The sequence below is a fragment of the Penaeus chinensis genome, chromosome 39 (genome assembly GCF_019202785.1).
Source record: "Penaeus chinensis breed Huanghai No. 1 chromosome 39, ASM1920278v2, whole genome shotgun sequence".
NCBI classification, from domain to species: Eukaryota; Metazoa; Arthropoda; class Malacostraca; order Decapoda; family Penaeidae; genus Penaeus; species Penaeus chinensis.
In genome coordinates, this window is record NC_061857.1 from 3350260 (window position 1) to 3367759 (window position 17500).

General features: G+C 52.5%; 1 protein-coding gene across 2 annotated transcripts in view; it reads left to right on the top strand.

Moving 5' to 3' along the window:
- LOC125046619 (lysosomal-trafficking regulator-like) overlaps nucleotides 1-17500 on the top strand; it is a 91093-nt gene that overhangs the window by 49821 nt on the left and 23772 nt on the right. The window lies entirely within an intron of this gene.

The following is a 17500-nucleotide window of genomic DNA, read 5'->3' on the forward strand; positions in this document are numbered from 1 at the left end:
GGACCGAATATCAATACCAGTTTGGTCCTCTTATCTGTTGCATTGTCTTGCAGTGTTACATGAAAGGATATGAGATGAACATCGGGTTGCGGACGGGACGGGAAGGGGAAGCCTGTGCCATAGTTTTATTCTAACTGTTTGAAATAAGAATGCGATACTTATTGCGACTTGTAAACGGTCTCCGGAAAGTATGCATGCGCGCGCGCGCGTGTGTGTGTGTGTGTGTGTGTGTGTGTGTGTGTGTGTGTGTGTGTGTGTGTGTGTGTGTGTGTGTGTGTATGTGAAGACGAACAGAGATAGAAGTTGTAAAGCAAAGGCTCCCTCCGCGAGCGTACATCGCCAAACGGAGCCCCCCCCCCCCCCTCTCTCTCTCTCTGTCTCTCTCTCTCTCTCTGTCTCTGTCTCTCTCTCTCTCTCTCTCTCTCTCTCTCTCTCTCTCTCTCTCTCTCTCTCTCTCTCTCTCTCTCTCTCTCTCTCTCTCTCTCTCTCTCTCGAATGAAAGGAGCTCCCCCGTTCTTGCGTATCCACAAGCGATTACGGCTGAGAGTTCCCGGCGGACGGTCCCGAAGGCACCATAATTAGCGTAATACAATATTTGTCACACCTTTCCCGCGGCGTGCAGGGCTGGCTCCCTCGGCTCCCACGCCGTCGCTCGCCAGGGACCTGCTCTCGTGACGCGCGAGAGCAGGTGGGCCAATGAACGATTAGAAGAGACATATTTTGAACATAATTAAACTCCAAAAAAACATGACATAGTCGCCATTAGAATCCGAAAACAAAAAAAATGCGCCAAATGCCACTCCCTACCCGAAATCCTCCCGCGTCTTTCGGAGTGTCATGCGCCACCCTCGCCTTGGGTTTCCAGTTGCTTCGCTTTGGTGTCATTGCCCGTTTTTCTCGCGTGCATGACGGGGCAGTGTCCTAAGCCTGCTGTCCTCAGAAAAAAAATAACCGATGGTGATGTTCATCTTGGCAAACAAGGGTGATCTCTCGGCGTGACTTGCAGTGTCGTGAGCCTGTTGCTTTTGACTGACCAGCTATTAATAATGACGGTGAGAATGTGAATGAGGATGATGATAAAGAAAATATGATTCTAGGGTGAACTTTTGGCGTGGCGTGACGTTGCAGTGTCATAAGCTTGTTGGTATGATGTGCCCCCTCCCCCCCCAAAAAAGAATATATAGAAAATAAAAATAAATATTGTAAGAATTAGAACAAGAGTGATAAGAATTAAAATGGTCGTGGTAAAGAAAAACAAACCAGGGTGAGCTTTTTACGTGACTGAACAGTGTCGTAAGCCTGTTGTTCCGACCGCGTGAATACCTAAAAGAGGTTGATAAAATGATGATAATAATAACAGTAAGAGTAATAAGAATGCTGATGGTGATATTAAGGAAATTTAAACTAGGACGATCTTTTTTTCGTCACGTAGCAGCATTATGAGCCAATTTTGACCTTAATGGAAGGAATACTAAAGAGTTAATTTGATTTCTTGTGTCACTGTTTACAGACATTGATAATAAGGATGATGATAATAATAGTGATAATGGTGATGATAATGATAATGAAGATGATGATGACGTAAGATAGAAAAGATGATTCATAGAGCGTGATGTGCGAAAGTAAATCACGTTTCGTTCGGGTGACTGATCAGACCAGCGCCCTTAACTGCCGGAAAAGTATTCATTAAGGTAAAAGAGTATCTCGTTACCTGCCGGAAAAGTATTAATAAAGGTAACAGAGTATCTCGTTACCTGTTTCTTGTTGGCCCTTCCGCTTGCCGGGCGGGATAGAGTCATCGACGGCCGGTAATGGAAGCCTTGCGTGTTTTCTTTCGTTTTCCTTGGGAGTGTGAGTGTGTGTGTGTGTGAGAGAGAGAGAGAGAGAGAGAGAGAGAGAGAGAGAGAGAGAGAGAGAGAGAGAGAGAGAGAGAGAGAGAGAGAGAGAGAGAGGAGAAGAAAGAGGAAAGGGAAGTTATCCGGCGGACATGATTTGTGCGTGTCGCCCCTGCTTAGGGAAAACGGAACAGCGGAACCGCACGGCCGCGGACGGACCGCAGGCATGGGAGCCTCCTGTACACACGACACGCGGGCAAACGCACATCCAATATGTTCATGTATATGTGAAGAGGATATAACGGGGTGTGGTGGCCTACAGCCTGCCCCTTTCGGTGGTACGTGGAGGGAGGGGGGGGACAGAGGAGGGGGGGGGGGTGTGTGCGCGTGCGAATACGCCATGAACGAAATGAATGGTCTGCGGCGTCGGAAATTAAATATGATTCTAATAGATTTGTCATTTCCTTGGCGGAGTTCGTGATCTGGAAGAGGTCGATGGATGATCGAATTGTATTTTTATGAAGATCTGAAATATAATGGCCTATGGCATTTCATTCAGTGTGATTGCCGGCTAATGTATTATAATATACATAGTGGTTCAGATAGAAAAGACAGACATAGGAAACATGGATGAAGGGAGAAAAGGAAGAGGCAAAGGAGAACGAAATTATGTGAAAATGGGGTTTAGGAGAGAGAGAGAGAGAGAGAGAGAGAGAGAGAGAGAGAGAGAGAGAGAGAGAGAGAGAGAGAGAGAGAGAGAGAGAGAGAGAGAGAGAGAGAGGGGAGAAGGGAGAAGGAGAGAGAAGGAGAGAGAGAGAGGGGGGGGGGAGGAAAGAGAGAGAGAAGAAGGAACGGATAGAGAGAGATAGAAGAGAAGAAAGAGAGAGAGAGAGAAAGAGAGAGAGAGAGAGAGAGAGAGAGAGAGAGAGAGAGAGAGAGAGAGAGAGAGAGAGAGAGAGAGAAAGAAAAGGAGAGAGAGAGAGAGAAAAGGAGAGAGACAGAGAATAGGAGAGAGACAGAGAGAGAGAGAGAGGGTGGGGAGGAGAGAGAGAGAGAGAGAGAGAGAGAGAGAGAGAGAGAGAGAGAGAGAGAGAGAGAGAGAGAGAGAGAGGGGGGGGGGGGGGGGGGGAGAAGGGAGAGGAGAGAGAGGAGAGAGAGAGGGGGGGGGGGAGGAGAGAGAGAGAGAGAGAGAGGAGAGAGAGAGAGAGAGAAGAGAGAGAGAGGGGAGGAGAGAGACGAGTGAGAGAGAGATATGGGACGGAGGTGAGAGAGGAGTGAGAGAGCATTAAGAGAGGCGAGGATGGGAGGGAGAGGGAGAGAGAGGAGAGAGAAGAGAGAGAGAGAGGTGAGAGAAAGAAGGAGAAAGGGCGGGCGGCGGAGGAGCGGGGGCGGGGAGAACGGGAGATCGAGAGAGGAAGAGACGAGAGAGAGGAGCGAAGGAGAGCTAGAGTGAATGAGAAACAGAAGGAGAGAAAAAGGAGACGATGACCAAGAGAAGAGAGAGAGAGATAGATCCGGTTAGGGTATGGGGGGGTGAGTGATTAGAAGATTAGGGTAGAGAGTAAAAGAGATTGATCAAGAAAGAGGAAGAGAATAGAAGAAGAAATTAGAGATGGAGAGACAATGATTAGGATAGTAAGAAAGAGATACGAGAGAGGTTAAAATGATTAGAGATGTAAGAGGAGACTGTCGTTTAGACGTAGTAAGACTAAGAGAGAGTAAAGACAGAGGTGTGAGGAGATGAAGGAGGGAAGTTGATGGACAGTAGATAGAGATAGAGGAAGGAGAGATCTCGAGAGAGTGAGAGTGTTAGAGGAGAAGCCACAGACTGTGTTGAGATAGAAAGATAGAGGAGATTGCAAAGAAGTAGAAGATAGAAGGAGAGAGAGCAAGAGTGGAAGTGACATAGATTGAGAATAATATGAGAGCAAGAAGCAGAGTAAGAAGGATTTAGAGATATACAAAGATAAAGTAGGTGAGATGATAGAGAAGAGAGACAGAAAGAGGATTGATGGTAAGAGAGGAGAAGAGCTAGAGTACAGAGTGAAGAGATAGTAGAAAGGCTGACGGGAGAGATACTGAGAAGAGAGATTATGAGAAGAGAAGTAGTGATAGAGTGAGAGCAGTGATTGTAGAGAGGACGAGCGGTAGAAGAGAGGCAAAAGAAAGTAGATAGGCGATGGAGAAGAGAATAGAGAGAGAAAGAGAGAAAGAGAAAGAGAACAGGAGAGACTAGAGATAGATACAGATCAGATTAGAAGTTGTGAGTAGAAGTGAGAGTAGATTAAGATGGTAGAGAGATATGAGTAAAAGAGAGAAGTAAGTGATAAAAGAATGCTAAGATGCAAGATGAAGCTGAATAGAGTGCTAGGAATTAGATAGATGAGAGAGAGACGTAGACCGATGAGAAAGACAGAGATGAGATACTAGGGGAAGACGATGAAAGAAGATTTTTAAGAAGAGATATAAGAAGACGTGAGAGATAGAGACTTGGCTGCTTTAAGAGAGTTTTGGGACTTAGTTCTGAGAGAAGAGTATAAGTAAAGTGACTTAGTGAAGAGAGAGTTATAGATGAGACCATAGAGAGAGAGGGGACAGAAGAGTTAATAGAAGATGGGCGCGAGGATGAGAGGGGGGTGGGGTGCGGAAGGAGAGAGGGAGAAAAGAATACAGATTGTATCAGACTTTAGGGAAGAGAAGTAGAGTAGAGTAAAGTAGATGAGCAAGTAAGAGAGTCGAGAGGAGGAGTAGTAGGATGAAGACAGATTAGTAAGAGAGCTGCATGAGAAGTTGAGAGATATAGAGAAAGTTAGAAGAGGAATACGAAGAGACGAAAGAGTAAAGAGAGGTATAATGAGACAGACAGATGAGAAGAGGAAGGATGATCGATTAGAGTATTAGAAGTAAAAGAGTACAGAATCCTCTCCGCGATGAAGGAAAGAGCATAAAGAGAACAATTGTGGCAAGAGAGTCATGATGAGAGAAATGAGACTAGAACGACTGAAAGGAAGATAGGAGAGAGAGGAGGAAGAGAGATAGAAGAGAAGAGAAGAGGATGAGAACTGAAGAGAGAAATGAGCGTGGTAGGAGAGGAGAAAATGAAAGTGGAGAGTTAGGAGGAGAGAGAGGGAGCTTAAGAGAGAGAAGAGTAGAGCATAGTAGAGCAAAGAGTCAGAGTTAGAGAGAGAGTAGAGAGAGTGAGTAGTGCAAGGGAGATAGTGAAATAGGAGTGAAGGTAGGATTAAAGAGGAGAGAGTTTAGAGAAGTAGAGGAGAGCTGTTATAAGAGGAAGAGAGTGGTAGAGGCGATGAGTGAGATGACTAGAGGGGATGAAATCGAAAGGGTGAGAGAGAGAGAGAGAGGAGAGAGAGAGAGAGAGAGAGAAGAGGGATGAGTGGGGGAGAGGAGAGATGGGTGGGGGATGAGAGTGTGAGGGGGTGAGTACGGCGGGAAAGGAGAGAGGTGTGGAGACTGATGCGATGAAGGTTGGGAGAATGAGGAGAGATAGAGTGAGTGAGAGGCGTGGGTGGGGAGGGTCGGAGAATGGGGGTGAGAGAGAGAGAGAGAGATGAGACGAGAGAGAGGAGAGAGGTGGAATCTGAGAAGGAGTAGAAGAGGAGAGGGAGGGAGGGAGTGGAGGCGGATTGGAGGAGGTGCTGAGAGCAAGGAGTGAGATAGGGGAGGGGAAGCGAGAGGTGGAGAGAGTTAGAGGGAGAGAGAGAGGAGAGAGAGGAGTGGGGAAGGAGGAGGAGGGAGAGAGAGAGAGAGAGACGAGATTCGTGGAAGATAGGGGTGAGGAATGGGATGGGCTGAGAGAGTGATGAAGAGAGAGAGAGAGAGAGGGGGGGGGGGGGGTGAGAGAAGGCGGGGGAGAAGTAGAAGGGAGTTAGGAGAAGATGAGAAGGAGAGAGAGGGAGAAGGGGTAAGAGAGAGTGAGAGGGGCGGGGGGGGGGACGGAAGAGAATAAGAGAAAGAAGGAATAAGGAGAGGGTGGAAAGAGAGAGTGAAAGAAGGAGGAGATTGAGAGAGATAGAAGAGAAGAAAAAGAAGGGATGAGAGAGCAGAGAGGGGAGAGAGCTTGAGAGAATGTGAGGGAGAGACGAGCGGAGAGAGGCTGGGTGGATGAGGGAGAGAGAAGGGTCGATGGGAGAGAGAGTGGGGCGAGGAGTGAGGATGTGAGGAGAGAGGAGAGAGAGTGAGAATGAAAGAAATGTGAAGAGAGGGAAGGGGGAGGGGAAAAGGAGAGAGAGAGAGGAGAAAAAGGGGAGAGAGAGAGAAAGGAGAGAGGAGAGGGGGAGATGAAAAGGATGGGAGAGGAGAGAGGGTGGGGAGGAGAGAGTAGGAGAGAGAGGAGATGAGAGAGAGGGATTGTTCTGTAGAGGCGAGGATGACGGAGAATGTGGAGAGAGGAGGAGTGAGGAGAGAGTAGAGAGGAGAGAGGAGTGAGAGAGGGTGGGGAGGAGTGATGAGAGAGAATGAGATGAGCGGATGGGAGGATGATGGGGTAGGAAGATGTGTGATGAGGAGGGGTTACGACGTTGGGGGTTATGGATTTTTGAGGTGGATGAGCGGCGAGAAAGGTGAGTGGAGGGAGGGATAGGAGTAGGAGGACGCCGGAAGGAGAGATGAGTAGGGGAGGGTGGGTGGGAGAGGTCTCGTGAGAGGGAGGAGGAGGAGAGAGAGAGGAGAGAGAGTGACCAGGAGAGGGAGAGGAGAGGGAGGAGGGAGAGAGATTCGGAGAGATTGACGACGTGAGAGATGGCGAGCGAGGGAGAGAGGAGGAGAGGAAGGAACTTAGATTGAGAGAGGAGAGTGGGATAGGAAGAGAGTGGATGGCAGAGGGGTGGGGAGGAGGAGGAGGAGAAGAGAGAGAGCAGAGGAGATTGGAGGAGGAGGGCGAGATGAGGAGGAGGCGAGGAGGGGTGAGATTGGGAATGCGAGAGAGACTGGATAGCGAGAGAGTGAGAGAGAGAGAGATGAGAGACGGACGAGTAGTCTGTGGGGAGGAGAGATTGAGGAGAGAGAGATGAGGAGAGAGAGGAGAGAGATGAGAGAGAGATGTAGGAGAGAGTGAGGTGGGGGTGGAGGAGAGAGAGAGATGAAAGAGAGTGCGAGAGAGAGTGAGGGAGGGGGCCCCGGGTGGGTGGTGGGTGAGGGGAGAGAGGGAGATGGAGATGTGTGGCGTAATGATGAGGGGTAGAGGAGAGAGATGGAGAGGGTGGATGGGAGAAAGGATGCGAGGCGAGAGAGGGAGTGATGAGAGATGAGAGGATCGGAGAGGTTTTCAGGGGAGATGAGAGGGATGAAGAGAATAGCGGAAGGAGGGACGAGTTGACTTGACGGATTGAGAGTGAGAGAGGGGGGAGGGCGGGGAGAGAAGAATGGGAGAGGGTGAGAGAGAGAGAGGGGGCGGTGGGAGGGGGTAGGAGAGTGAGAGAAAGAGAGAGAGGAGAGATGGATGATGGAGGAGGAGAGAGGTTTAAGAGAGAGGAGGGAGAAGATAGAGAGAGAGAGAGAGATGGGGGGGAAAGGGAAGAGTGATCGAGAGAGGGGGGAGGGAAAAAGGCAGAGGAGAGCAGGGGGGGGGGTAGAGGAGGGGGAGAGGAAGGAGAGATTGCAGAGAGATTGACGAGGGTTGAGAGATGAGAGAGGAGCCGCAGAGGGGGAGGGAAGACGAGTCTGATGTGAGAGGGGAGAGTGTGGAGGAGTGGACGAGTGCGGATGGAGAGGCAGAGAGGACCGAGGATGAGGAGGAGATTGAGGACAAGGGAGAAAGATCGGAGTGATGAGAGAGAGAGAGGAGAGAAGGAAGATATGAAGTACTGGAAAGACGCTAGTGAGTTGAGAGAGATTGGGGAGCAGGACGAGAGGAGAGAGAGAAGAGAGAGATGTCAAAGGAGTTTCGAGAGAGAGAGGAGAGAGAGAGACTAGAGGGCGAGAGACGGGACGAGAGAGTGAGAGGGGAGTGGGATTGAAGGAGATGGAGTTACGAGAGAGAGGGGAGTCGGACGATTGAGGATGACGATTGATGAGAGAGAGGAAAGGAGGATGGAGAGTCAGAGAGGATGGAGAGAGAGAGAGAGGGGAGAGAGAGATGGCAGAGAGAGAGAGAGAGATGTTGGGAGTGGGAGAGATCGGGAGAGAGCGAGAGACGGGAGAGAGGAGGACTGTACAAAGGGGCAAAATTATAATATTTAAAATAATAGAGACTGAGAGAGGAAGGCTGAGGAGAGAGGAGGAAGGGAGATGTACGGAAGATCGAGAGAGAGTGAGAGAGTAGAGAGTTGATTGAGTGAAAAGTGGATGACGAGATGACGAGGGAGGAGAGACGATGGAGAGGTTGAGAGAGAGAGATGGGAACGAAGGAGGAGAGAGAGAGAGAGAGAGAAGGTGAGGGGAGAGGGATGAGAGAGGGAGAAGAGGAGAGGGGAGAGGGTATAGAGGGGGGAGGGGAGAGAGAGTGGGGGGAGTGGGGGAGGGAGAAGAGAGTGAGCGATGAGGAGAAGGAGAAGGAGGGTGGAGAAGGAGGAGTGAGGGAGAATGGAGGAAGGAGTATGACAGAGGTGGAGAAAGTGAGAAGAGAAGGAGGAGAGGGAGGAGAAGGAGGAGAGGGGAGGAAGAGAGAGAGAGAGAAGGAGAGAGAGAGTAGGAGACGGGAGAGGGAGCACGAGGTGAGGGATGAGGTGGATGGGGAGACGGAGTTGGATGAAGAGACGATGAGAAGGAATGGAGAGTATTGGAGCGTGATGGATGAGAGAGAGAGTGAGGAGGAGAGAGGGTGTGGAGGGTGGAGAGGAGAAGAGGAGAGGGGGGGGGTGGAGAGGGGGGGGGGGACGGAGAAGGAAGGAGAGAGATGAGCATGGGCGGCGAGTGGTGAATTGAGGATGAATGGTGCGATGTGGGAGTGGAGATGGAGAGATGGAGAGCTGGAGACTGATTGTGAGAGATTTGTCGAAGAACGGGGAGAGGGAGTCTCGTGAGTGTGTGGTAGAAGAGTAATGAGATGACGAGAGAGAGAGAGTGGGTCACGAAGGAGAAGAGATGAGGGTAAGGAGAGAGAGAGGAGAAAGGAAGAAGGGCGGAGAAATGAGAGGGGGGGATTGGGAGAGAAGGAGGAGATGAGGAGAGAAGGAGTGAGGGATGATTAATCACCTTTATAATTTACTATCATAGTGATGCTCTTCTCAGCAGGATACTTGGGACGGGGGAGCGGAGAGTGACCTGCGAGGTTTCCGCTTCTCATGCGGTTGTGTGGGTTTGTTCATTACTTTTGTTAGAGTAGGGATGAGAGAGAGGAAAGGAGATGTGGGTGAGAAGGGGAGAGAGAGTGAGAAGGTCGGAGATGGTAGAGAGAGAGAAGAAGGATTGATAGCAGATATGCGTAGGATTTAGGAGAGAATGAGAGAGAGGAGAGTGAGGAGACAGGGAGAGAGAGAGAATTGAGGGAAGAGACTGGGAGGGAGAGACGAGACGGATAGGACGAGTGGTGAGAGAGAGAGAGAGATGTTGAGAGAGAGAGAAAGGATTTTGAGGGTGGTAGGAGAGAAGAGGGAGGGGGCGAGAGGTGGTGGGCGAGGGGGACGGAGAAGATAGGAGAGGAGGGAGAGAGTTGAGAGAGTGAGATCTAGACAGAGAGAGTCCTTACGCCGGCTAGCACGTGTGATCCGAGGGTAGATTGAGCGATGTGAGATGAGACGTGAGGTTGAAGTGAGATGGGAGACGAGACAGTGATGAGAGAAGTGACGATTCGATGAGATTGAGGAGAGTTGGAAAGGAGGGATGAGAGTATGAGAGAAAGAGGAGATAGAGAAAGGAGACGAGAGAGGGTTGAGGGTGAGGTGATTGTGAGTGGTGTGGGTATTGACTTGAGAGAGTGTGTGAGTTGGAGGGTTGCGTAGTTTGGGTGCGTTGTTGGGGTGGGGGCGCGTGTGAGTGGTGGTGGAGGTGTGTGTTGTGTGTAATGGTGGGGTGGTAGGAGTGGAGGGGGGTGGAGGAGGTAGTTGTAGTGGGATGTGTGGAGGGGGGAGAGAGATCCGAGAGTAGATGGGACGGAGGATGGGGAGTGTGGATGATGAGTGAAGGAGGGAGGATGTGAGGGATGAAAGGAGAAGAGAGGAGAGAGAGGTGTGAGGGGAGGATTTAGGAGAGTGAGAGTAGGAGGGTAGAGACGGTGGGAGGTGGTTGGTGAGAGATTCTGATTGTAGAGCCAAGAAGTGGATGGAACGAGGGGGGGGCTCTGAGAGGGAGGAAGAGGAGTGAGGGTGAGAGGGAGAGAGGATGATAGATGGGACGATGAAAGAGAGACGGAGTGGAGTGGGGAGAGGAGGAGAGGAGTGCGATATGATGAGGGAGCGATGAAGAGGGAAGTGGGGGAGATGCGTGTGAGTATACTGACGTAGATGGTACGCAGAAGAGTGGGAATAGGGAGGTGGAGAAAGCTGAGAGGAAGGAGGAGATGACAGACGTGATGAGGAGAGAATGAGAAGGGAGTGGAGGACGTGGGAAGGAGAGAGTGGAAGAGAGGAGAGTAGATCGGAGAGGAGAGGATCTGAGTCAGAACGGAGAGATTTGAGGCGAATGAGGAGGAGAGACGGAGGGAGGACGGAGGAAGCGGATGGATGGAGAGAGGGAGAGATGAGGGGAGAGAGGAGAGAGAGGAGAGGAAGAGGCTGGAGATGATGAGATGTTGTTAAGGCGAGAGGAGGAGAGAAGGGAAGGAGATCGAGATTGCTGATGTGAGAGGTGGGGAGAGAAGAAGAGAAGGTGCGGAGAGAGTGAGGATGAGGAGCGTCGCGGTAAGTGAGGGAGAGTGCTGAGGTGAGTCGAGATGATGGGAGGAGATGTGAGGGGGGTGGAGAGGAGGGAATGAGTTGTATGTGATGGAAGAGTCGAAGAGGAGGGGAGAGAGGAGGAGAGTCGAGGAGGGGAGAGGAGGAGTGATTGAGGAGAGAGGGACGTAGATGGCATTGGAGACGAGATGGAGTGGAGGTGAGGAGCGAGGAGAGGAGATGAGGAGACGAAGGAGATGAGAGGAAGAGAGGTGAAGAGACAGTGAGGAGAGAAGTTGGAGAGAGTGAGAGAGAGAATAGAGGGTAGAAGATGAGAGAGAGAGAATTTAGATGATTTTCTTAGGGGAGTGCGATGATTGGGAGGAGGGGAGAGGAGGGAAGTGGAGAGAGGAGGATGGAGAGAGGAGAGATGAGAGAGATTGAGGAGCGGGGGAGGAGAGAGGGAAAGAGGGGGGAGGAGACGATTGATGAGAGTGTGGGAGGGAGAACCGGTCCGGGAGGGAGGGGGGTGTGGAGAGGGAGAGCTTGAGAATGAAGAGGGACTGGTGAGATGAGGGGAAGTGGGGCGTATGTGAGTGGAGAGTGGGAGCGGGATGAGAGACTGGAGCGGCTGAGAATGGAGACGGAGATAGGAGCGAGTCTGGATGAAGGATAGAGGTGAGGGAGTACTGGAAGGGAGCGAGGAGTGAGGGTAGGTGTTTTGAGAAAGTAGGGGAGAGGATGAGAGACGAGTGAGGGCGATTGGAGTTCTGGGTGACTCGTGGAGGAGAAGGCTCAGGAGGAGAGAAGTCTCGGGAGGAGATGAGGGCGGGGGTAGAGGAGAGGGGATGCATGAGGGAAGAGAAGGCGAGGGCGGAGGCGAGGGAGGGAGGGGATGATGTGAGTATGACGGGCGCCGATGAAGCTAGTGGTGATGCGGGAGATGGGAGACGGGGGGGGGAGAGGGGGAGGAGGGAGTGTGAGGGATGAGAAGCAAAGAGAGGCAGAAGGATAGGTTTGCGATGAGAGTCGTGGGAGGACGAGGTGGGATATAAGAGTGAAAGAGGGGAGTGGGATGGAGGTGAAGGAGTCAGAGGAGGGCGTGAGATGGTTGGTGGAGGGGCGTAGAAAGGGGATGAGGGGAGGGGATGGGGGGAGATGGGTTTGAGAACGAAGGAGAGGAGTTGAGGCGGAGAGGGGGGGAGAAGGGGGAGAGAGACGAGAGAGGAGAGAGGGTTGAGAGGGGGAGGAGGGATGGTGAGTAGTGCGTGAGAACGATGGAGAGATGATGAGGGAGACTGGAGGTGGAGAGAGCGGAGAGAGAGAAGATGGGAGAGGGGTGGAGAGAGGAGAGATGATTAGAGGGAAGGAAGGAGAGTGATCCGTTGAGTGGAGGAGACAGAGACGTAGAGTGAGAGAGAAGGGGAGGAAGATGGAGGACACGAGGGGAGCGGTGAGGTCGTAAGTGGGTTTGATGTGTTCGTGGGAGATGGGAGGGGTGAGGTTTTGGAGAGTGAGGGAGGGAGTGGAGAGTGAGTTAGGATGAGGAGGAGGGATGGGAGAGGAGTGGCGGGGGAGAGGGATAGATCACGAGATGTTTGGAGGAGAGAGGCTGGAGAGAGTGGTGGGGGGGACGAGGACAGTTTTGATGGGAGACAGAGAAGTGGAGAGTAGGAGTGAAGAAGAGCGGATGGGGATCAGAGAGACGGGGAGAGAGACGATGACCAGAGGGATGATTGAAGAGATTGCGGATGAAAGAGAGATAGTCGCGAGATGAGACGTGGAGGATGTCCGAGAGAGAGAAGGATGGAGAGGAGAGAGGATTAGAGAGTAGAGTTTTTGAGAGAGAGAGAGAAGTGTTTGAGGAGAGAGAGAGGAAGGAACGAAGATGACGAGAGCGACTGAGAGTACGAGTGTGAGACGGAGACGAGAGATTTGTTTATGAGAGAGTAGTGTATGAGAGTTTTTAGAGACGATGGAGAGGTGAGATGAGAGTGAAATAGATGAGAGGCTGAGAGGAGTAGCGTGGGATTATGTGAGAGGTTAGAGGAGAGGAGGAGTGGAGAGATTTTGGAGCTGGTCGACAGAGGAAGCTGAGAGGGGAGATTGGAGAGGATGCTGGAAGAGAAAGAGCGGACCCCCCCCCCGAGAGAGAGTGCGCGATGTAGGAAGAGGTGTATGGGAGCGAAGGTTAGTGAGAGGGAGGGGATTGGTGGATGGATAGGTTGGACGACGGGGACGGGAAGACTTAGGAAAGTGAGGTGGAGAGTGAGAGAGACAGAGGAGTGAGAGGAGACAGGAGAAGGAGGGAGAGTCCGAATAGGAGAGTTGAGAGAGCTAGAGAGCTCGAGAGAGAGAGAAGAGAGGATGAGGAGACGAGAGGACAATGCGCGTCTTTTTGACGGTGGGCCGACTATTTGAGAGGAGAGTGTCGAGGATGAATCGAGATGTGAGAGGAGATAACCGAGGAGAGATGGGAAGAAAGTGGTAAGGATATATTGTATGACTGAACTGTATGAGAGATATGGATGAGACTGTTGAGAGGGGGGAGGAATTGAGAGAAGCAAGGAGGAGAAGGAAGAGAAGGATGGACTGGGGGGATGAGAGAGAAGTAGTTAGATTGGGACGAGATGGATGAGTGGTTTTTTGGCTTGGACCGACGTGAGGAATTTCTGTGAGAGAGTTTGAGTTGGATAGATTCGTTTACGAGTGGCCAGAGTGATCTTTGGGTGACGGAGAGAGAGCTGAGGCGATGGAGATCTGAAGTAAGCGAGAGAATGGAGAAAGGGGAGAGGAGGGCTGGTGAAAGAAGAGAGGAGAAGGAGGAGGGTGAGTAATGGCGGGATAGGAAGAGAGTTTATTGATTAAGAGTAGAAGAAGGAGAGGGTGAGTCGGAGCTTGGAGTGATGCGAAAAAGTAGAGAGGAGGAGGATATGGAGAGTTCGGAAGGGAAGGGAGAAGGTGAGAGAGGGATGAGATTAGACAAGGAGGATAGACTGTGAGGATGGATGTGAGGGATAGGAGAGGAGAGAAGAAGAGGGTGGTGGCAGAGGAAGATGGAGACTCTGGAGGTGGATGAAGGAGATAGTGAGAAATTGAGATGGGGGAGCCCGCGTGATTGAGGAAGTGGAGAAGTAGGAGAAGAAAGAAGGAGAGATGTAGAGGGATGAAGTCTGGAGTATTTCAGGGATTAGCATCTTGATAGGAGAGAGTCGAGACCAGTGGATGAGGGGAGGGAGGGTGGAGACGGGTCCGAGAGGGTGAGAATTTGAGTGGGGTTGAAGAGAGAAAGAGAGATGGTGAGGGTGAAGGACGAGGTGAGAGGACGGGGAGATGGAGGAGAGAGGTTAGAGAGTAGGGTGGAGTAGGAGATGTTGGTGACGATGAAGAAGGTTCACGAGATGGATTGGTTGAGAGATTTTGAGAAGGATATAGAGGGAGAGGGATGAGAGTCAGTGTGTGATTTGGGAGATTTCGAGAGAGGAGGAGAGAGAGGAGAGAGAGGAGAAGTGGAGAGTGTGAGAGAGAGTGGAGAGTGAGAGTGTGTGGAGAGAGAGAGAGAAAGGTGAGGGTGAAAGAAGGAAGAGAGAGAGAAAGATTGAGAGATAAGATGGTGAGAAGAGAGAAAGAACGGAGGGTGTATTCGAGATATGAGAGTGAAGAGAGAGGAGAGAAAGAAGGAGAGGAGAGGATGAGGAGGAGAGAGGATTGGGTGTGCGACCATGGACTGAGTCGGAGGGAGGAACTGAGAGGAGACGGCTGACTAGATTAGTGGACGGAGAAGTTTAGAGACGGGAATTTTGGGGGATCTTGTGAGTAAATCGTATGATTGTGGGTAGAGACTCCGATCATAGGGATGTAGAGATGGATGTGAGGTAGGAGAGGGGAGAGGGAGTGAGGAGAGGAGATAGAGAGGAGAGAGAGATGCGCCGGAGAAGAGAGAAGATGTGGAGACGGAGAGTGTGGGGGAGGGGAGAGGGGGGATGCGAGGGTTTAAGAGGGGGGGAGAGAGAGTGAGATGAGAAGGTGATGTTAGAGAGGGGGGGGAGGAGGAGGAGGGAGAAGGGGGGGTCGGGAGAGGGGGAGAGTGGGAGAGAGAGGATGAGAGAGGGGAGTAGTATGGGAGAGAGAGATGAGGGAGACGAGGAGGAGGAGTGAGCGAGAGGAGAGAGAGAGAAATACGAACATGAGGGAATTTAGAGAGAGAGGGGAGAGAGTGGGAGAAAGAGGAGTTGAGGTGTGGGAGAGAGGGAGGAGAGAGATGCGAGGGACGAGGAGGTTAAGAGGATGAGGAGGCGGGCGGCGGATAGTAGAGAGGGGAGCGTGACGAGAGTGTGAGGAGAGAATGAGGTGAGGAGGAGAGCAGGGGTGCAGTGAGAGAGATGAGGATAGATGAGTGAGGTGGAGAGGGGGGGGGAGAGGGATGAGTGAGGTGTCTTTGGGAGAGGGGGTTGGGAGAGGCGGAGAGGAGATAGAGGGGAGTCGAGAAGCGCTGGGGGAGAGAGACAGAGGAGAGGAGATTGAGTGGGGAGTGGAGATGGAGGGAGAGAGAGGGAGACGATGTGAGAGACGTGGAGAGAGAGAGGAGGATGAGAAAGAGTGAATGGGGGAGAAAGATGGAGAGAGAAAATAGTGAAAGAGTAGGGAGAGTGGGGTGGAGGAGAGTAGAGTATGGAGGATGTGGAGGGAGGGAGAGAGATTGAGAGGGAGAGAGAGAGAGAGTGAGAATACGAAATGAGTATTAGAGAATGGAAGAGAGAGAGCGAGAGCGAGAGAGACGGGGAGAGAGCTGAGAGTAGGGGGAGGAGGGGGGAGAGAGTGTGATTGGGGAGGGAGGATGGGTGGGAGGGAGGGGGGAGGGGAGGGGTTGGGAGAGAGGTGATTGAGGTGGGAGAGAGGAGTGGGGGGACGGAGAGAGAGTGAGAGGAGAAAATTAGCGATGATGGAGAGAATACCCGATGATGAAGAGGAGAGAGGACCGAGGAGAGAGAGAGAGAAAGTAGTGGGAGGACAAGAGATGAGGAGACCGAGGAGGAGTGGAGAGAGAGGAGGGTGAGGAGAATAGGAGGGATGGGAGGGAGAGCGTGGTTTGGGGAGAGTAGAGAGGAGAGTTAGGGGAGGGAGGATGAGAGAGAGGAAAGAGAGAGGTTTGGGGAGAGAGACGGGAATGAGCGAGGAGTAAAGAGCGAGAGGGAAAGAGAGGAGCGAGCGGGGCGAGCTGTGCGAGAGCGAGCGAGAAGTGGAAGGCGACAGGCGAAGAAGAGCGGAAGGATAGTGAGTGGGCGCCCCCCGCCCGGACGAATGAGAGTCGAAACGGACCGCGCGGTTGCATACATCGGGATGCCCCGTAACAGCCTTTTAAGCGTAAGGACGGACGTACGGATACGGCGTTCGGGTCGGGATGGCGTGAGGGGTTTGTATGGTTTGGGTTCGGGGGGTGGTGGGGGTAGGGGGGGAGGGGGGTGGGGAGGGGGGGTGGGCGGAGGGGGGGGGGGGGGGGGGGGGTTGGGGGTTTGGATTGGGAGAGAGAGCGCGCGAGGGGGCCGAGCGACCGGGTACTGCTGAGGGCTGACCAGCGATAATGGGAGCTCGCATGCAAAGAGAGGGAGAGAGGGGGGATTTGATAAGAGAGCTATACTTGTGTTGTGTGTTGTGATGTTGTGAGTGTGAGGATGTTTTGGTGTTTGTGTGTGTGTGTGTGTGTGTGTGGGTGGGGGCGGGATGGGCTGGGGTGGGTTGGGGTGGGTGGTGGGTGGTGTGGGGGGGGGGGTTGGTGGGTGGGTGTGGTTGTGGGGTGGGGTTGGGGGGGGTGGGGTGGGTGGGTTTAGGTGTGTGGATGTGGGACAGTAATTGGGGGGGAAGTAGTGTTTGGGCAGGGGGAGAGAAGAGAAGGAGAGCGAGAGAGAAGAGAAGAAGAGAGAAGCTCGCGAGAGAGAGACGAGAGCGAATTCTCGCGCGAGATAGCGCGAACTGCCGTTCCCTATCTCTCCTCTCCACCATTCTCTCCTCTCCTTCCTCCTTATCCTTCTGTTTTCTCTCCCCCTTTTCTCCCCCTTCCCCCCTCTCTCTTTGCCCATTCTTTTCGTCTCTTTCCTTCCTCCCCCTCTTTCCCTCTTTCTTCTTAATTCCGCACTTCTCTCTTCTTTTCCATTATCTCTCAGATTTCCTTAACCTCTATCGTCATTCTCAAACCCCCCTTCCTCCCCCTTCCTACCCCCTCCCTCCCCCTCCCGTCTTTTCATTTCCGTTGCCAACCGCTCGGTCCCTGCGCCGTCCATTAAGTATCGAAAAGCGCTACGAGTAAAGCCCCCCTTCTTTTACGAGGCAAACCTCCTCGGACCCCCGCACGCAGTTCCACCTTCCCTTTCTCAGCCCTCACGATCGCCGCAGTTCTCGCTTCCCGCCGTTAAAATCCGGGGCAAAATTAACCGGCTTTTGAATAAATTCGCGCGCGCTTGCATTTTTCTCCCTTTCCCGGGTTTTTTGGGGGGGCGTGGGGATCCGGCCCGTCCGGGGCGGGCGGGCGCGGGAAGGGGCGGGGGGGGGGGGGGGGGGGGGGGGGGGCAGGAGGGATAGAGGGTAAAAGAGGAGGAAGGAAGAAAAGATGGAGGGGAGGAGAAGAAGGAAGAAAGAAAAAGAAGGAGGTGGGGAGGAGAAGAAGAAGGAAGGAGGAGGGAGGAGAGGAAGGAGGTAGGAGGAGGAGGAGGGAAGGAGGAGGAGAGGGGAGGAGGAGGAGGAGGAGGAGGAGGAGGAGGAGGGGGGGAGGGGGAGGGGGAGGGGATTGCTACGAATGAGGGCAGCGGGCAATCGGATCGAGAGATTTGGTATGAGGGGAAGGGGGGAGGGGGTTCTGCTATTAGGACTTGGGGGAGATTGCGAATGGGGGGGGGGGGGGGC